A 19,371-nucleotide genomic window follows, 5' to 3' on the forward strand; every position below is an offset into this window, starting at 1 on the left:
TTCTTTACAACAAATAAAAACCAATCTAGAACGTTTTCTCAGTATGTAGTAATTTTTCCATTTTGGTGATATTTATTTTTCTCTTTGGAGGAAACCATAGTTTGCAAAGGAATTTTCTTTTCTTTCTTTCTTTCTTTTTTATGTTTTTTTTTTTAGCTTTTTGGCCACTTGTGGGATCTTAGTTCCCCATCCAGGGATGGAGCTCCTGCCCCCTGCAGTGGATTCGCAGACCGCCAGGGAAGTCCCTGCCAAGGAATTTTCTTTTTCCCATTAACTACATAAATATTTTAGAACAGTATTTTAGGATTTATCTTTCTGTTACTAAGGCTTTTCTATCCTCAAGCTCAGTGAACAATACATATTTTATAAAACTCCTTGTTTTCTAACCAAGTTTACATTAGTAAAGCCTCCCCTTTCAACAAACACCTACTGTGTAACAAGTGGTAGGGAGATAAAGGTGAAACAGACTGTCCTGTCCTTGTGCAGAAACAGCTAAGAAACTAAATGGTTTAATTTTTGTTATACTTTTCCTAATCTACATTTTTGAGAAATGCTGTCTCCCAACTAATGAATGATAACTGGCTGGGAAGGGGTTTGGGAGGAGATGGGAACATACATTAATGAAACAAAGGACTTTGGTTTCTTTGAAATATTCTTGTGACCAGATGCTGGAAAAATATACAATGGGTTTTTTAAATATAGTTCTGGCTCTGAAATACATACATACTTAATGAAACCAAAATTGAGCACTCCTAAAGTAGGCTGATCTATATATAATAGCATTTCCAAAAGTAGAGCTTTTGTGGGCGGTCCCCATTAATTCTCCCTCCCTGTCCTCACTGCATATTCCCTTAATTTACTCTATAAGCATATCAAGAGGAGCGATTTATAATAAAAGGAATTCTGTGAAATGTAATTGTGGTCAAAGGGGTCCTTAGAAGGTGTAGAGGGACAGCTTTGTAATTGCCTCTTCATAGACCTTCAGAGTTCAGAGAAAGCTGCCTGGTATAGAAAAAAGAACACTTTAATCCAATCCCAGTACTGCTATTTATTCTCTGTGACCCAAGGCAAATTTGTTAACTTCTCTGGGCATCAATTTTCCTTTTTGAAAAATGAAGGTAACAATCTTTCCCATGAAAATTGCACATCAAAGGCTCTCACTATTCATTTATTTCATTTGTTCAGCTAATTTATTGATGTTGCACTAGACTCCTTAATGGTTCCTGCTAGTGTTAATAATTGATGAACATTGTGTCAGGCCTTATTCAGCTGTCAGACTGCCAAAGTCAGGATATGGTTTGCATTAGAACACATTAGAATTTCAACTCAACATCTCCAAAAAGAGAATGACAAGAAAGATTACAAAAAATGACTATTGCTCAGTGACAAGGGTAGCAAAAAGGAGCTGTAATGTTTTTACTAGAAGATGATAGATTTGCAAGTTTTGCCAGTAGCAGTTATATCCTCACCAGATGATACTTCATAACCTCTGAACAAGTAAAATGATTTGTTTTTATTTATGTGAAGTGAAATTAAGTTCTCTGAAAAGGCTATAATTTTCTACAAGTCCCTAGGATTTGCTATATAGGGAATGGTTACATTCTTTCTTCAGATTTCTGAACAAATACACCACCAAAACAAACCCAAAAGTAGTTTCAAGCCCAAGTAGTTTGAAAGTTGATGTCAAATTGTTCCTGTCCTGAATCTAAAAGCGAGAACACATTTCAATAAGGCTGCTTTTCTCTTTTGCACCTTTGAAATGACTGTCGTGGGTATATTTATAAATAGTGCACTATTAACCCAGCTATAACCACTTGTCCTTTGCTGGCTGAGTCCAAGGCTTGCATACCAGAAAGGGAAGTAGTCTGGGGAGAGATATAGGGAGTTGACAAAGGAGCTGCTGATTTGCATCCATGATAATATATAATGTAAAGGTCAGTCATGAAGAGATTAAATATCTGAAAAAAGATTATTTTAGACATTGACATCTCCTAGGGGTTTGCTGGAAGGGCAGATTACAATGTTTATGATCTGTGAGGGGAAGGGGAGGAGAGACAAAAGCTAATATTTTTATACAGGTAAAAATGAACATCTAGTAAAAGTTGGTGTAAGAGTTGAGTCTTTTGGATTACAAAAGTTCAACTCAAACTAGCAAAAAAGATTTGTTGGCTCATATAACCAGACTTCAAGATGGATAGAAGTAGAACTAGCCTTAGGTGTAAATGAAATGTAAGACTTGAATATTATCAGGATTCTTGTCTCCTTTCTCTTTCTCTGCAAATTGTGATTATTTTCTTGAATTGGTTTCTCCACATGGCAGAGGCAGCTCTCAGTACACATCCTTACAGCTCTTCCTTAATGAAAGAGGAAAAGGGTTAGCTCCACTTCTTCAGTTTCCTAAGAAGTCTTTTTGGATGGTGGAGAATGTGATCTGCTTATCAGTCTAAGATGAAAAAGAACATTGGGAAGGCACAAGTAATAGCCATCAGCCACCTCAAGTGGAAATTGTTGCTATGTGTACTAGGAGAGGATTGTATTCATGGGAGAAAAGACTGAGTTCTATATGGTACTGTTAAATATCACACCGTACTACTGTTGCTGCCTCCTGGTCCTCGTCCTCCTGTTTTATCTCCCTCTCTGCCCAGCAATGCAGTACCACTCAAACTAGGAGGGTAGTCAACTTAGACATTCACCTGGACCCTAGGGAAGAGTTTGCTGACCATTCTATTAGACATGGCAATGCATCTGATTCATTCCATTTCTAACACAGATTAGTAGCTTCTACATGTGATGGAATTATTTTACTTTTTTTTTCTTCTTCCCCAGACTATAACTGACATAGTTGTGAAAGAAATTTAGAGTTCTTTGGAAAAGATGCATCTGTCTATCCAAGGCTCAATTCTAGAGTCAAGGATCCTATTGCTATTGTGTAATTTCTTAATCTTCAAGGGCTTTATTATAAAGCAAGTTGTCAGTAAAATTCACTTCTTTATCAGGATGTAAAGTATCATATGATGCCGAATCTTTACTTAAAATAAATATAGTGGAAGTGATTATTCCCTTAGGTTTTCCCTCCCCTCTGCTTCCCCTGGATTGCATCAGTCCTTAAAGTTACATTTAAAAATTACATCAATAGTACAGCCAGATGGCATTCTGACACTCACTGTAAGTTTTCTAGGATTTTCTAAAATAGCTGGCTCAAATAGAAGTCATCTTCCCTCAAGTATGTTCCTGTCCTTTTCTCTTCCTTGTGTGTTTCAACGGTTGCTCTTTTCTTAAAATCGTAACACCTGAATGGAGAATTTACTTTTCCAGAATTTCCCATGTTTCTCCATCGAAGTCTCTCTCACAGATGAAATGTAATTGTACATTCATCATGATGCCTTACTTATTAAATAGTGATATTCAAGCAGTTGTCAGCGCAAGCATTCTTTTATAGGTCAAGAATATACTTCTTTTGAAAAAGTTGAAAAAGAATGGTAGCTACTTAACTGGTTTCAGAAGAATCTAGTTTAAACAGCATTCTGTGACATGAACATGCTAGCCACTGTACTACAGAAACAAGGCTTAAGTAGCATCCTGGACTTCCTACTGACTCACTGAAAATAGGAATTGTTGTTGAAGAGGATCACAAAATGCATATGTTCTTGATTCTACTATGTAAAATTATAATTTCACACATGACAAAAAAAGTACAATATAGTTTACTTTTACCCTAGTTTACTTAATTAAGCCTAAAAAAATGTGCTGACCAAAACCTAACAGAACTGTTATTATTGTGACTCACTTGGTATAGACTTGAGTTTTTGAAAACCAAGTGTTCTTAAATTTTTAAAAATCCTCCTCTAGTATAGCCTCAGATCTCTGGACCTAAGGAAATATAATCAAAGGAGTACTGAAGGAGGAGAAAATGTCTGTCAACCATTGCACTTGGACTGAGAGGTTACCTTAATTTTAATGTTGGAATCCTGACACCTGGCAAACAAAAGACATGCTTTCAGTGGGCCACTGATAAGTCAGTTAAAAGCTCCTGTAGATCTTGAAGACACTTCTCTAGTTACACACTCCCAACTCTATTTCCAAACTGCAGAGAGAAAAGGAAAAATAATATTGAAACATCTTCGTCTTCCTCAATAAAGAAATGAGGCCCTAATAAAAATTTACTTTTACAAATCACTAATGTCAGGGAAACAGTTTAAGAAATCCCTTACTACTGGCAGTTAAAGAATCATTTCCTTCTGTTAGAAAATAAGAGGTGCATTCTTCTCCCAGCAGTTGCCTTGTAGGATATATGAATGCAACACTATGGGGTCTAAACAGTGGTGTGATGGAGCCTTTCCCTTGTTTCATGCTTTGTTTTGTCTGGCTGTGTCTTAATCTGTTGCAGCATCACATCCCATCACCACCATCTCCAGTCACACTTAATGATAGTTTTATTCTTCTTCCACCTGATGGAACTTTGCTTGAGCCAAATGCTTGTATTTCACTTTGTTTTTTTTGTTTATTTTCTTTTTTTTTTAATTTAATTTTTATTTTATATTGGGGTGTAGTTGATTTACAATGTTTTGTTAGTTTCAGGTATACAGCAAAGTGATTCAGTTATACATGCATCCATTCTTTTTCAGATTCTTTTCCCATATAGGTTATTACAGAATACTGAGTAGAGTTCCCTGTGCTGTACAGTAGGTCCTTGTTGATTATCTGTTTTATATATAATAGTGTGTATATGCTAATCCCAAACTCCTAATTTATCCCTCCACCCCCCACCTTTCCCCTTTGGTAACCATAGTTTGTTTTCAAAATCTGTGAGTCTGTGTCTGTTTTGTAAGTAAGTTCATTTGTATCATCTTTTTTAGATTCCACATTGTATTTCACTTTGGTTTGGGATGTAATTTAACTTAAAAATGAGGCACCAAGGTAAAAGGGCCATATTACAAGTTATTTTTATCGTGTAACTTCTGAAGGCAACTGCATAAAAAAAAGTTCATATTGCAAAGATAGTTCAGACAGTTGATTGATTATGGAAAAATTTAAATTTAATGTATAATATTTATAATTGACCATTTCTCCCAAATGTAATTATTTCCTTTATTAAGAAGGTTTAATAAATGAGTTTCATTTCTTGTGTATTTGTAAATTTAACTTGTTTTCTTTGGCATTAAATGAATGAAATTCAAATCTTTATTTTTAGTCAAATTTACAAACATATTACATAGGTTATTTACTCTCTTTGAATTGATATGCTGAGTTGCAGGGCAAATTTGTTAGGCATAATACTATTTGTTAGGTGGAAATCCAAGTTGTATTTCATTTTTATAAATTAATTATCCTTACTTTGAATATCTGAACCTCAGTGGATTGGGAAACATTATTTTAAAGCAGGCACAATAAATTATTAGCCTCAAATAACTGTTAGTGTATTGTTCTTTTCTGTTTGAATTACCTGGACTATTAGACATCTTATTTCCTGATGCTGACGTGGTTATATTGATAGATGCTATACATTTTCACTGTCTTCAAGTAAGATAACTGACTTTAAATTTTAGCAACTAGGAAACCATTGAGGATGTATCACTTTTTAGTTGTGATTCCTGCCTTTGTTAGTCTCCTTGACAGGTTGATAGTGAATGTTCCCTGGGTTTAAATTCACCAGGATTTAATAAGGATCTTATTCTTTTCTTTCTTTCTTTTTTCCTCTTTAAGTGAATGTTTAGAAGATATCCCAGACTAGTCGACAAAGGTTTATTTCTTAACACTTGACATTTGCCAGTAATTTTTAAAAGCATTGACTGATTTTTAGTATATTAATCTTCCTTAGAACTAGAAATGGCCAATCCTGCACCTTACCATTTTTCTTTTATAGATGAGGAACTGAGACCCAAGTTATACAAACCTAAAAAGTGTATACTAGAACCTTCTGTTACTCCTTTGCCTATTACAGGGCAAACTGTAAGTAAATCATTAAAATAACTAATTAAATTTGTGGGTCAAAGCCCTTTTGAAGTGAAATAGTTGCTCATATCAGATCTTTTGTGATAATACTGAGTAAAGTCCAAAATTTCTTTTTTTCCTTCTTTCCATTAATTGTCGTAAGAATTAGACAGAAAATATGACTTCATATGCCCAGTCTGGGGTAAAAGCGGACAGTAATGATTAATTAGTTTTCTTCTAATGTTAGAAATCTGATTGTTGTGATACTTATTAGTCACTTCTTTATACCATAACTCCCACAGGTAGAGGATAAACATTTTTGTGAAAGGTACCAACGTAAAATGCAGTAAAGAAGTATATTTTCATACATCGGGAAGGACACGTATGTTATTGGGCACATCATTTTAATTGAATGGATGTTTTATTATTTAAGTGATCACCTGTTGTTGGGCATACAGGGCTTTATCCCAGTTATTTGTCATCATTATGAAAAGCTTTCCAATACTATTCTTGTATATAGTCTTATTTAATTTTTATGATTATTTCTGTAGTAAAAATTCCTAGAAAAAGAATTGCTGGGTCAAAAGGTCCACTCATTTTTAAAGAATTTAGGTGTACAGTGCCAAATTACTTTCAAGAAATGTTGTACTAATTAATGCCTTTCATCATTAGTATAGTATTTAACCAAGGCAAATGGAGAAAAAACAATAGCTCTTGGTTTCAATGTCATTTCTTTCTTTCTTTCTTTTTGACTTAAACAACAAATTATTTTTTTAAACATGTATATACTGCAATTTTTTTCCAATCACACGAACGAAGTTGGCATGTAGGAAATTTAAATGAAACAGTACTGTAAAAATAGCAGAGAACCAAAAAATCTAAAAAAGGAAATACACCTAAAGCATGAGAATTCAACATTCATTAGTGTTTCATCTTCAGATTTGATTGACACTTGATACTTCCAAATTTTGAAACAAACTTTGAGATCATGGTGACTATCATGAAGAGATTTTAGCACCAGCACTAAGATTTGTACATTCAGTTGGTTAGCAATTGACTTGTTAGCCATTTACATAGTGTATACTACAGATTTGTCACAGATCAGATCACAGTGGTGAAGGAAAGAAGTATCTTCCTGAAATTAGAGAGGATCCCCTAAACTGCACTGAGCTTAAGACATATAGTGTACAAGAGCATGAAAACCATCATAATAATGTGGCTCCAAGGAAGATAGTTTTGATAAGGAAAATAACCTAAACTTCTGTTTCCCATTTTAATTACTGAAATCTCTAACAATGACAAAACTGTCACATAGGACAGTAAACGTATACAGTAATTCAATCAAACTTCTTGGAAAGAACACATTTAGCAATCTGGGATAATGCAGAATGACAGGAAATATAATGTGATTTAACAGTGGTTCTTTTTGTCCTTTTACACAGACATCATGTTAATATTAGACCAAGGCACAAAACGTTTAGTACATAAACTAGTTTCTTTTTTAAGATCTAGCATTGGACTTCCCTGGTGGCGCAGTGGTTAAGAATCTGCCTGCCACTGCAGGGGACACGGGTTCAAGCCCTGGTTCAGGAAGATCCCACATGCCGCGGAGCAACTAAGCCCGTGTGCCACAACTACTGAGCCTGTGCTCTAGAGCCCACGAGCCACAACTGCTGAGCCCGTGTGCCACAACTACTGAAGCCTGCATGCCTAGAGCCTGTGCTCCGCAACAAGAGAAGCCACCGCAATGAGAAGCCCACGCACCGCAGCAAGAGTAGTCCCTGCTCGCCACAACTAGAGAAAGCCCACGCATAGCAACAAAGACCCAGTGCAGCCAAAAATAAATAAATTAATTAATTAATTTTTAAAAGGTCTAGCATTTTTATCGCAGTCTTTTATCTTAATTTGGGCCACTTGCACCCAGTACTCTATCCTACTGTAGACTGTTTAACTTAATCAAAAAATCAAAAGTAATTTCTCACCAGATTTTGGGGGGACATAAACATTTATATCATCAGAGTGTTTGCACTAGTGAAGTGGAGCACCATTTCTTTTGTTTTCTGACTCTGTGTTCTTTTTCTTAAAGTTTCATTTATATATATAGTAAAATTCACTCATTTTAATGGTACATTTTGATGAACTTTGATAGTTATATGCATTTGTGCAACCACCATCACAATCAGGACATTAGAATGGATCTCTAACCCTAAAAAGTTTCTTCCCATTCGTTTGCAGTTGGTCCCCTCTCCCACCCGCAACCCCAGGCAACTATTGATATACTTCCTGTCCCTATAGTTTTGTCTTTTCTAGAGTTTCAAACAAGTGGAATCATATAGTACATAGTCTTTTGTGTTTGACTTCTTTTACCTAGCATAATGTTTTGAGATTCATCATGTGGTTTATTAATATTTCAGTTGTTTGTAATATCAAGTTGTATTACATATACTATGGATGTACTAAAATTTACCATTCATCACTTGATGGACATTTGGAGTGCACTGAATTTTTGGCTGTTATGAATTTCTGTGTACAAGTCTTTACATGGATATATATTTTCATTGTTCTTGGGCAAATACCTAGAGGTAGAATTGCTAGGTCACATGCTAAGTATATGCTTAAGTTTATAAGATACTGCCATAACGCTTTCCAGTGTGTCTGTATATTTTATATTCCCACCAGCAATGTATGAGAGTTCAAGCTGCTCCAAATCCTCACCACCACTCTTTATTGTCAGTCTTCTTTTTTTCTCCCTTATGAGCTTATATTTTATTGGAATAGAGAGACATGTCCATAATCACAGTGTAGGGTGGTTAGTGCTAAAAATGTCAGTCTTGTTAAGCTTTAGTCATTCTAGAGTGAGTGTGTAGTAGAATCTCACTGTGGCTTTAGTTTGCATTTCTTTGACTACTGATGTTGAATTTTGGTTTTCTTATGCATATTCTCCATCTGCGTTATCTTCTCTTTTTTTTTTGGCTGCGTTGGGTCTTCGTTGCTGTGAGCGGGCTTTCTCTAGTTGCGGTGAGCGGGAGCTACTCTGCGTTGCAGCGTGCGGACTTCTCATTGTGGTGGCTTCTCTTTGTTATGGAGCACAGGCTCTAGGTGCGTGGGCTCCAGAGCGCAGGCTCAGTAGTTGTGACTCACGGGCCTAATATAAGTGATGTCATATGGTATTTGTATTTCTCCTTCTGACTTACTTAGTACAGTAATCTCTAGGTCCATCCATGTAGCGGCAAATGGCATTATTTCATTCTTTTTTGTGGCTAATATTCCAGTGTGTGTGTGTGTATCACATCTTCTTTATCCATTCATGTGTCAATGGACATTTAGGTTGCTTCCATGTCTTGGTTATTGTGAATAGTGTGGCAGTGAACGTAGGGGGTGCATGTATCTTTTTGAATTATAGTTTTTTCTGGATATATGCCCAGGAGTAGAATTGCTGGATGATATGGCAACTCTATTTTTAATTCTCTGGAGAATCTCCATACTGTTCTCCATAGTGGCTGCACCAATTTATATTCCCATCAGCAGCATAGGAGGGTTTCCTTTTCTCCACATCCTCTCCAGCATTTGTTATTTGTAGAAGGGCAAAATTTTTTATCTCGATAAAGTTCATTTCATCTTTTTTTTTAAATTAATTTATTTATATTTGGCTGTGTTGGGTCTTTGTTGCTGCGCACAGGCTTTCTCTGGTTGCCGCAAGTAGGGGGCTACTCTTCGTTGCAGTGCGCAGGCTTCTCATTGCAGTGGCTTCTCTCATTGCGGAGCATGAGCTCTAGGCATGGGGGCTTCAGTAGTTGCAGCACGCGGTAGTTGTGGCGCACGGCCTTAGTTGCTCCGCGGCATGTGGGATCTTCCTAAACCAGGGCTCAAACCCGTGTACCCTGCATTGGCAAGCGGATTCTTAACCACTGCACCACCAGGGAAGTCCATTTCATCTTTTTCTTTTCCCTCATAGTTTGTGCTTCTTTGTGTCCTATTTTAGAAATCTTTGTCTAACTCAAAGTCACAAAAATTTTCTCCTATTATTTCTTCTGAAAGTTAGCAGTTTTAACTCTTATATTTAGGTCTGTGATTAACTTGGAATTAATTTTGTATATCGGGTGAGTTAAGGGTCATGTTCATTGTTCCCCATATGGTTATCCCATAGTTCCAGGACCACTGATTGAAAAACTCTTTCCTTCCATTGAAACTACCTTGGCCTCTCTTTGTTGAAAATCAGTTGACATGTAAGCATGGGTCTGTTTTGGACTCTACTCTGTTTTATGTCTGTGTGTTTATCATTATGCCAGTACCACACCATCTTGATTTCTGTAGCTTTAAAATAAGTCCCGAAATCAGGTATTATAAATCCTTAAAATCAGTTGTTGATTTCTTCAAAAAAGATTGCAGAATTTTGATTGGAATTGAATTGAATATAAAGATCAGTTTTGGAAGTTTGCTGTTTGAGCAATATTAAGTCCTTGAGGCCGATGAACATGGATCCATGGACATAGTATATTTTTATTTAGGTTGTCTATAATTTCCCATTACAATGTTTTATAGTTCTCAGTGTGTAGATCTTGCACATCTTTCATTAAATTTATTAAGTATATTATTTTTTCATTCTATTTTATTGTAAATGGGGTTGTTTTTTTAATTTTTATCTTCTAATTGTTTATTGATAGTATATAGAAATACACTTGGATTTTGTTTTTTGGGTTTTTTTTTTTTCTTTTTTTTTTGGCAGTACGCGGGCCTCTCACCGCTACGGCCTCTCCCGTTGCGGAGCACAGGCTCCGGACGCACAGCCCCAGCGGCCATGACTCACGGGCCCAGCCGCTCCGCGGCATGTGGGATCCTCCCAGACCGGGGCACGAACCCGCGTCCCCTGCATCGGCAGGTGGACTCCCAACCACTGCGCCACCAGGGAAGCCCGGAATTTGTTTATTAACCTCATATCCTGGAACTGTGCTACATTAACTTATTAGTTCTAGTAGCTTTGTTGTAGATTCCTTAGTGTTTGATATGTGCGTGAACATGTCATCTATCAATGAGGACAATTTTACTTCTTAAATTCTCACCCATATGCCTTTTATTTATTTCCCCCCTTATTGAATTGGCTAGGTACTCCAGAACACTGTTTAAATGGAAGTGGGGAGAGTGGACATCCTTGCCTTGTTCGTGATCTTAGAAAACATTGAGCCTTTCATCATTTTTTTTTTTTTTAAGATTTTTTGATGTGGACCATTTTTAAAGTCTTTATTGAATTTGTTACAATATTGCTTCTGTTTTATGTTTTGGTTTTTTGGCCACAAGGCATGTGGGATCTTAGCTCCCCGACCAGGGATTGAACCTGCACCCCCTGCATTGGAAGGCAAACTTAACCGCTGGACCTCCAGGGAAGTCTCGAGCTTTTTATCACTGAGTATGATTTTAGCTGTTAGTTTTAATCTGGTCGAGAAAGTTATCATCTACCTTTAATTATGAAAGAATATTAAATTTTGTCAAGTGCTTTTTCTGTGTTTATTCAGATAGTTGCGTTCCTTTTCTCCTTTATTCTAATATGGTGAATTGCTTTGATTTGCAGAAGTTAAACTAACCTTGATTTCCCAGATTAAACCCCACTTGATTGTGATGAATTTTCCTTTGTGTATACCATTGGATTCAATTTGTTAACATTTCGTTAAGGATTTTTGCTACTTATGTTTTATGTTCTTGAGGTGGTCTATAATTCTCTTCTGATGTCTGTGTCTGCCTTTTATATTAGGATAATACTGATCTTATAAAATGAATTGAATATTGTTCCTGCCTTCTTTATTTTCTGAAAGAGTTTGTGTAAAATTGGTTTTGTTTCCTTAAACATTTGATAGAATATACCAGGGAAGCCATCTGTGTCTTGAATTTTTCTTAAAGGAAGTTTTCAAAGTATGAATGCAATTTCTTTAGTTGATATAGGGTTATTAAGGTTATCTGTTTCTTCTTGGGTCAATTTTGGTCATTTGTGTCTTACAAGAAATTTGTTCATTTCATCTAGGTTGTTAAATTTATTAGCATAAAAAATCTAATAATACTCCCTTATACTTTTTTTTTTTTTTTTTTTGCGGTACGCGGGCCTCTCACTGTTGTGGCCTCTCCCGTTGCGGAGCACAGGCACTGGACGCGCAGGCTCAGCGGCATGTGGGATCTTCCCTGACTGGGCCACGAACCCGCATCCCCTGCATCGGCAGGTGGACTCTCAACCACTGCGTCACCAGGGAAGCCCCCCTTATACTTTTAATAGCTGCAGGCTCTGTAGTGATATACCCATATTCATTTCTGATACTGATAAGTTGTTGCCTCTCTTACTTTTTCTTTTTTCTTCTTGATCAGTATTGCCAGAAGCTTAGCAATTTTATCAGTCTTTTTAAAGAACTAGCTTTTGGTTTCATTAACTTTTGTCTATTATTTTTCTTTAATTGATTTCTGCCCTTTATTGTTTCCTTCCTGGTTATTTTGGGTTTCATTTGCTATTCCTTTTCTGGCTTCTTAAAATGAAAATTCAGGTTATTGATGTCGGATATCTTTTCCTAACACAATCATCCAAAGTGGTAAGTTTCCTTATAAACACTTTTAATTGCATCCCAAATTTTGCTCTGTGGTATTTTCATTTTCCTTCCATTCAAAATATTTTCAAATTTCTTTTGTGATTTCTTGTTTGACTCACTGATTATTTAGAAGTGTGTTGTTAATTTCCAAATATTTCTGTTTTTCTCTTGATCTTATTGTTAAAGATTTCTAATTTAATTCCATTATGGCCAAAGAACATTCTTTATATAATCTTAATCTTTTTTAATTTATTGAAATGTTTTACAGCTCAGGATATGGTCTGTCATGGTAAACATATAGCATATGCTTATGAAAAGAATTTCTATTCTGCTGTTGTTGAGTATGATGTTCTATAAATACAAAGTAAGGAAAGGTCAGCTATGTCTTTTCTGATATATTGCCTAGCTGTTTTGCCAATTACTATGAGAGGTGTTAAAATCACAATTATAGTTGTGGAATTATCTGCTTCTCTTTTTAGTTCTGTGAATTTTAGTTTCATTTATTTTGAAGTTCTGTTATTGGCCACATGCACACTTATGATTGCTTTGTCTTCCTGAAAAGTATATAGTATATAGCATGCCTCTCTTCGTATTTTGAATAAATTTTGTGTTGAAATCTGTTTTATCTAATATTAATATTCCAGCCTTCTTATGATTACTGTTTACATGGTGTATTATTTTCCATCCATTTACTTTTATCCTATCTGTCTTTATGGTTTAACTGTGTCTCTTTGAATGTTTATTTATTTATTTATTTATTTATCTATTTATCTATCTATCTAATCTATCTATCTATCTATCTATCTATTTATCTATCTGCACTGGGTCTTTGTTGTGACATGAGGGATCTTAGTTGCAGCATGCAGGATCTAGTTCCCTGACCAGGGATCGAACCTGGGCCCTCTGCATTGCGAGTGTGGAGTCTTAACCACTGGACCACCAGGGAAGTCCCTGTCTCTCTTATAGACAGCACAGAGTGGGTAATTGTTTTATTATCCATTCTGACAGTCTCTGCCTTTTAATTGTAATTTTTAGTCCATTAATGTTTAACATAATTAGTGATATGGTCAGGTTTGGGTTACCATATTATTTTTTGTTTTCTGTTGTCTCCTGTTTTTTATGTTCCTTTTTGCCTATCCCCCTCACTTTTGGATTATTTGAAGTATATTTTTAGAATTTGACTTCAATTTCCTTTTGGTATTTTGGCTGTACTTCTTTGCATTATGTTTTTAGTAGTTGCCCTAGGGATGGTGGTATACATCCTTAGCTTTTCACAGCTCACCTACAATTAATAACATATTACTTCTCATTAAATATTGAAATCTTGCAGTGTTGTAGCTCTCAAACCATCTCATCCTTTATATTATAGTTGTTATATGTAGTGCATTATGAACCATAAAATAGTGATATAGGTTTTTCTTTGAACTGTTTAATGGTTTATAAAGAATGAAGAGGAAAAGGCAATCAGGAAGAAAGTTTTTGCATTAACCACATATTTATCATTTTCAGTGTTCCTTATTGTTTTCTGAGGATCCAAATTTTTATCTGGTATCAATTCCCTTAAGTCTAAGGAAATTTCTTTGGCATTTTTTGTATTGTAGGTCTGCTGCCAATTAATTTTCTTAATTTTTAAAAAAGTCTGTGAACATTTCTATTTTACCTTTATTCCTGGAAAGATATTTTCACTGAATATATGGAAGTATGAGTTATTTTTTCTTTCAAAGATGTTATTCCACTTTCTGTTGGCCTTCCATGGTTCCTGATGAGAAGTAGGTTGTAGGTCAGTGTATTTTTTTTACCTTGTATATAATATGTTGTTTTTCTCTTGCTGCCTTTAAGATTTGCTCTTAATGTTTGTATATCAATAGTTTGACTATGATGCTTTCATCAAATTTGGGAAAAGTACAATCATTATTTCCTAAAATATTTTTTCTGTCCCATTTTCTTTCTCCACTCCTTGTGGCATTCCAGTTACAAATATGCTGGCCTGTTTAATCTAATCATAGAGGTCCCTGAGACTGTTCTTTTATTTTTAAAAAATGTTGTGTGTGTGTGTTCTTCATCTTGGATCATTTCTATTGACTTATCATCATGTTCACTATTTTTTTCCTCTGCTGTTTCCATTTGGCTGTTAAGTTCATTCATTGAATTTTTTTTTTTCCAGAAAGTGAACTTTTCAGCTCTAGAATTTGCTTTTGTCTTTATTTTTCTACTGAGATTTCTTATTTTCTGATGAGATTTTCATTTATTAAAAGCATGTTTTGGTTTATTTTATTGAGGATCATAACAGCCATTTAAAAATCTCTGTTTTTTGTTTAAACCTCTGGTTGATCTCAGAGTCAAACTTGCCAAATTTTATTTTCTCTTGAGCATGTGTTCCATTATCTTGGTTCTTCATATATCAGATAGTTTTGGATTGAATCCTGGACATCATGAATGTTGTGTTGTATCGTGTCTAGATTCTGTTACTCTCCTCCAATCAGTGTTTCTTTTTTGAAATAATGGACCATATATATTTCTTCTGTGAAGTCCCTATTTATGCTCTTTGCCCATTTTTTTTCTATTGAGCTGTTTCTTATCAATTTGTAAAAACTTTTATACATGAAAGATAAGTATTATTTATCATATTTTAAAATGTTTTCCTGGTTTTCTTTTTTTCTTATAGTGCTTATAATTCTTACATAGTCAAATTTGACAGATTTTTATTTTATGACTAATGCTTTTTGTTATGCTTAGAAAGGTCTTGCCCATTTTAAGAACATATAACTATGGGACTCCCCTGGTGGTGCAGTGATTAAGAATCTGCCCGCCAATGCAGGGGACACGGGTTCGATCCCTGGTCCAGGAATATCCCACATGCCGCAAAGCAACTAAGCCTGTGCGCCAGAACTACTGATCCTGCACTCTAAAATCCACAAGCCACAACTACTGAAGCCCACGTTCCTAGAGCCCATGCTCTGCAACAAGAGAAGCCACCACAATGAGAGGAAGCCTGCGCACCGCAACAAAGAGTAGCCCCTGCTCGCCACAACTAGAGAAAGGTCACGTGCAGCAACAAAGACCCAACACAGCCAAAGATAAATTAATTTGAATAAAAGAATGTATAACTATTCATCTGTCTTTTTCTCTAGTGATTTTATGGCCTTATTTTCTACTTTCAAATATTCAGTCTATCTATATTTTTTTGTTTGTTTTGGCATAAAGATTATGGTAAAGATATAACTTTTCCCCCCTAAAGTAATTAGTTGTCCCAGCACCGTTTGTTGCATAGTATATCCCTTTTCTGTTGATTTGATACATTTATCATTCTGTAAAATTTTGTATCTAATTGGGTCTGTTTCACAATTCTGTTTTTTAAAATTGGCATGTATTTATGTTCTAATACCATACTGTAATGTTATAACTTTTATAGCTTGTTACATTTCATATCTGAACAGCAAAGCATCTTATTTTATCATTTTTGTAGCTATTTATCACTGTTTATTCTTTTAGATAAATCTTAGAACCTCTTCCAGTTATCTGTTGCTGCATAACAAACTACTCCAAACTTAGTGACTTAAAACTCAGTAATTTTATTTGTCCACAATCGGTGGGCCGGGTGTTCAGGCAGGGTTGGCTGGGAATTCTGCTCCACATGACGTTGACTAGGGTCACTTGGTGGTATTTACCTGTGAGTTTGTCTAGTCTGAAGGGTTAATGGGTTTGTGTCTAAGAATTTATGGCCATCTTTAATCTGCCACAGAATCATTTTATTAGGTTTTCTCCAAAATCTTTTTGGAGTATTAATTGTAATTTTGTTAAATGTATAAATGAATCGATAATTTACATCCTGGTACTATTTTCCCACTTAACTATGGCTGTGTAACACCACCTGAAAACTTAGAGCTAAAAAACGACATGCTCCTGAATCTGCATTCTGATGAGGAGGGCCCAGTGGGGTGGCTAGTTTCTGCTGCATTTGGTGTCAGCAGGGACAGTTCCAAGGCTGAAGGCTGCAATCATCAGAAGGCTTCCCTACCTAAATGATGCCTAGACTGGGAAGATTCAAACAGCTGGGGATGGAAGAAGTAGGGCTCCTGAAGCATCTTTTTCACTTGTGGTCATTTCAGCATGATGGCTGCAGGATAGCGAGACTTCTTACATGGTAGCTCAGCTCAAAAGGCCAAGAGAGGGCTTCCCCGGTGGCGCAGTGGTTGAGAGTCCGCCTGCCGATGCAGAGGACACGGGTTCGTGCCCCGGTCCGGGAAGATCCCACATGCCGCGGAGCGGCTGGGCCTCTGAGCCATAGCCGCTGAGCCTGCGCGTCCGGAGCCTGTGCCGCGGAACGGGAGAGGCCACAGCAGTGAGAGCCCCGCATACCGCAAAAAAAAAAAAAAGAAAAAAAGAAAAAGGCCAAGAGAGAGGTCTTGTTTGATTGGTTTATGTTTGGGAGAATTTCAGCATTTGAATAACACAAGTCACAAGCCTTCCCCCAGATTCAAGGAAAGGGAAGAAAATAGGCCCACCTCTGTGAGCAAAATGGCAATGTTTTGAAGAGTTTTGAAGAGCATGTGAGACTAGTACTATTATTGTGGCCATTTTTGGAAAAGAATCTGCTGCACTCGCCTCTTTCAGGCACGTAGTTTATTCTGTTTATTCAAGTTATCCTTTGTGTTTTTCCTTAAGATTTTACATTTATATATATCTATATCCATTTATTACCTATCTATCCTCATCCCTTATTAGAATTATTCCTGTATATCTTCGATCGTTGAGGATCTTTTTTCGATGTTATAATTTTTTTCATTTTTGATATGATTTTGTTATTGAAAAAGGCTTTGTCTTCGCAAATCAGACTAGTAGAACATCTCCAATGTTATATAAATTTATTCTACCTTCCTTATGTGCTGTAGTAACTCTTTAGAGGACTTTTAGGTTACATGTTTAAGAATAGTCATCTGAAAAGGGAATAGCACTTCTGGTTTTTTGGTCCAGTGAAGAGAGTTTAGAAGTTGCCATTCTGTTCTAAACAACAGTGGTGAAGTGGAAGGAAGTTTTATTTTGTATCCATCTTGCAACTTTATATATAGTGTTAAAAATGTTGTGAGAGTGACAAGGATGAGTCCTGTAGATTGCTCTCTGGAAGTTTAGACATTGAGATTATGCATTGCGTGCCTTTTTACTTAAAAAATTAAAATATTTTTTGCACTCACTTTTTAAAATTATGGTTTATTCTTTTTTCTGAACTTTGAAACTTTTGTAATGTGAAAATTTTTGTTTGAAAGTTACTTGTATTCAGCCATATATTAAAAACAGTTCAAGAGAGCTGCTTCAGATAGTCACAACATATTTAAAGTCCTAGAGGTTTAATTAAGGGAATTTTTAATGTATATTTATAAATGATATAATAACGGACTTGGAAATATGCTTACATTTTAAATTTTGTCTGGTTATCACAGTGGTGGCAAATTAATGTCATTGATGAACTTTTGAAACCAAGTTCTGAATAAATACTTTTGAAAACAGGCAAAACTCTACTCTCTTCCTAAACTTAGCAGGTTTGTAGGTTATACTTCTGTTCCAAGGGAGATAGTTTTAAGATTGATAAGCTCTTTGAAGAATTTATTCTGACCACTTTACCTACTAATTTTTGACTCATACCTTTATCATTTTGTATACTCTCATTCTATTTGTATTATTGGTTGTAGTTGCTACTTAATAAGTGAAACACTTCAGAATTCCTTTTCAACTTGAGATTCCCCATTTACCCTTTGTCTAGTGATGAATGTTTCCTGCCTGATGTTCACTTTATTATATTGGTCACCGAAACTACTATATTCTCTAAGAGCAGGCAGGGATTTTAAGATACCATCTTGGACTAGATGTAAAGCTGCCTTTCTAGCCTCTTTCTTAGGTAGCCCTTGGCAGTTCTTATTTCTCTGGTTTGCTTCTCCGGGGGATTTGTGTGACCTGATAACAAATTGCTATATATAAACAATCATTTTTACTTTATCAAAGTGGGGCCAGTCACTGGAAGACAGGAGATAGATTTTAGTTATCTTTATTAGATGTTGTAAGTGGTAGTTTTCAGATAGACTTTTTTTGGCAAACAAACTTGACATTTCCCATCCTCATGACTTTGATGGTTAGTTTCATCTTTCCTGAAGTGAAACTGACAATAAGCAGAGCAAGGCTCTCAAGGAGTGGTTCAGGATTCATGTGGAGGTAATTTGCAGTTATTTGATAGGAGGTGGTAGTAATAGTCTTGAAATCTTTGTATGGAACCTTATAGGTTAAGGAAAGCCTTTCTTTTTCCTGGGATGGTATTTTGGATATAAGTAGCAAAAGAAACTCTAAGAACAAACTCAGGTTGTCCTAGTTCTAAATCCATTATGTGGTTTTCTTGTGGTCGCTTTCTCTGACCTTCCACTACTAAAACTGTTGCGCCATTAAATCCCAGTTTAATTCTGCTAGCCTTCTGTTCGTCAGGTGTTTTTTTTTTCAGGTGTTCTTCTCAGTAAGATGCCAGGCAGCAGACCATTTTCCTGTATTCAGCTGCATTCTGCATGACTATCTTGATTGCTACACTGAATCTTCACCTTGGTTCAAGGTTTTCTGTCTTAGCTGAAGAGAAAGGAGACAGGCACCTACTTTCACCCAGTGCTGTCTTTCAAATTCGTATCCCAGAGGAGGACTGAAAATCTTCCTACCACGTAATAATATACACCTGATAGTCTAACTGTGGTATAACAGGTGGCTAATGAGCTGTAGCTGAAGCAAATGAATTCCTCTTTACCTGAGATTTTATAGTTTGTAATTATATATATATATATATATATATATATATATATATATATATATATATATATATATATATATATATATATATATAGTGAAA

General features: G+C 35.7%; 1 protein-coding gene and 1 non-coding gene across 2 annotated transcripts in view; one reads left to right on the forward strand and one right to left on the reverse strand.

Annotated features, from left to right (window-relative positions):
- The window catches only part of NLK (nemo like kinase), a 155,891-nt gene that overhangs the window by 52,718 nt on the left and 83,802 nt on the right, over positions 1 to 19,371 (forward strand). The window lies entirely within an intron of this gene.
- TRNAA-CGC (transfer RNA alanine (anticodon CGC)) lies at positions 13,368 to 13,440 on the reverse strand. Its single transcript has one exon. It is a non-coding gene; the product is annotated as a tRNA-Ala (tRNA).

The sequence above is a fragment of the Lipotes vexillifer genome, unplaced genomic scaffold (genome assembly GCF_000442215.2).
Source record: "Lipotes vexillifer unplaced genomic scaffold, Lipotes_vexillifer_v1.1 scaffold216, whole genome shotgun sequence".
NCBI classification, from domain to species: Eukaryota; Metazoa; Chordata; class Mammalia; order Artiodactyla; family Lipotidae; genus Lipotes; species Lipotes vexillifer.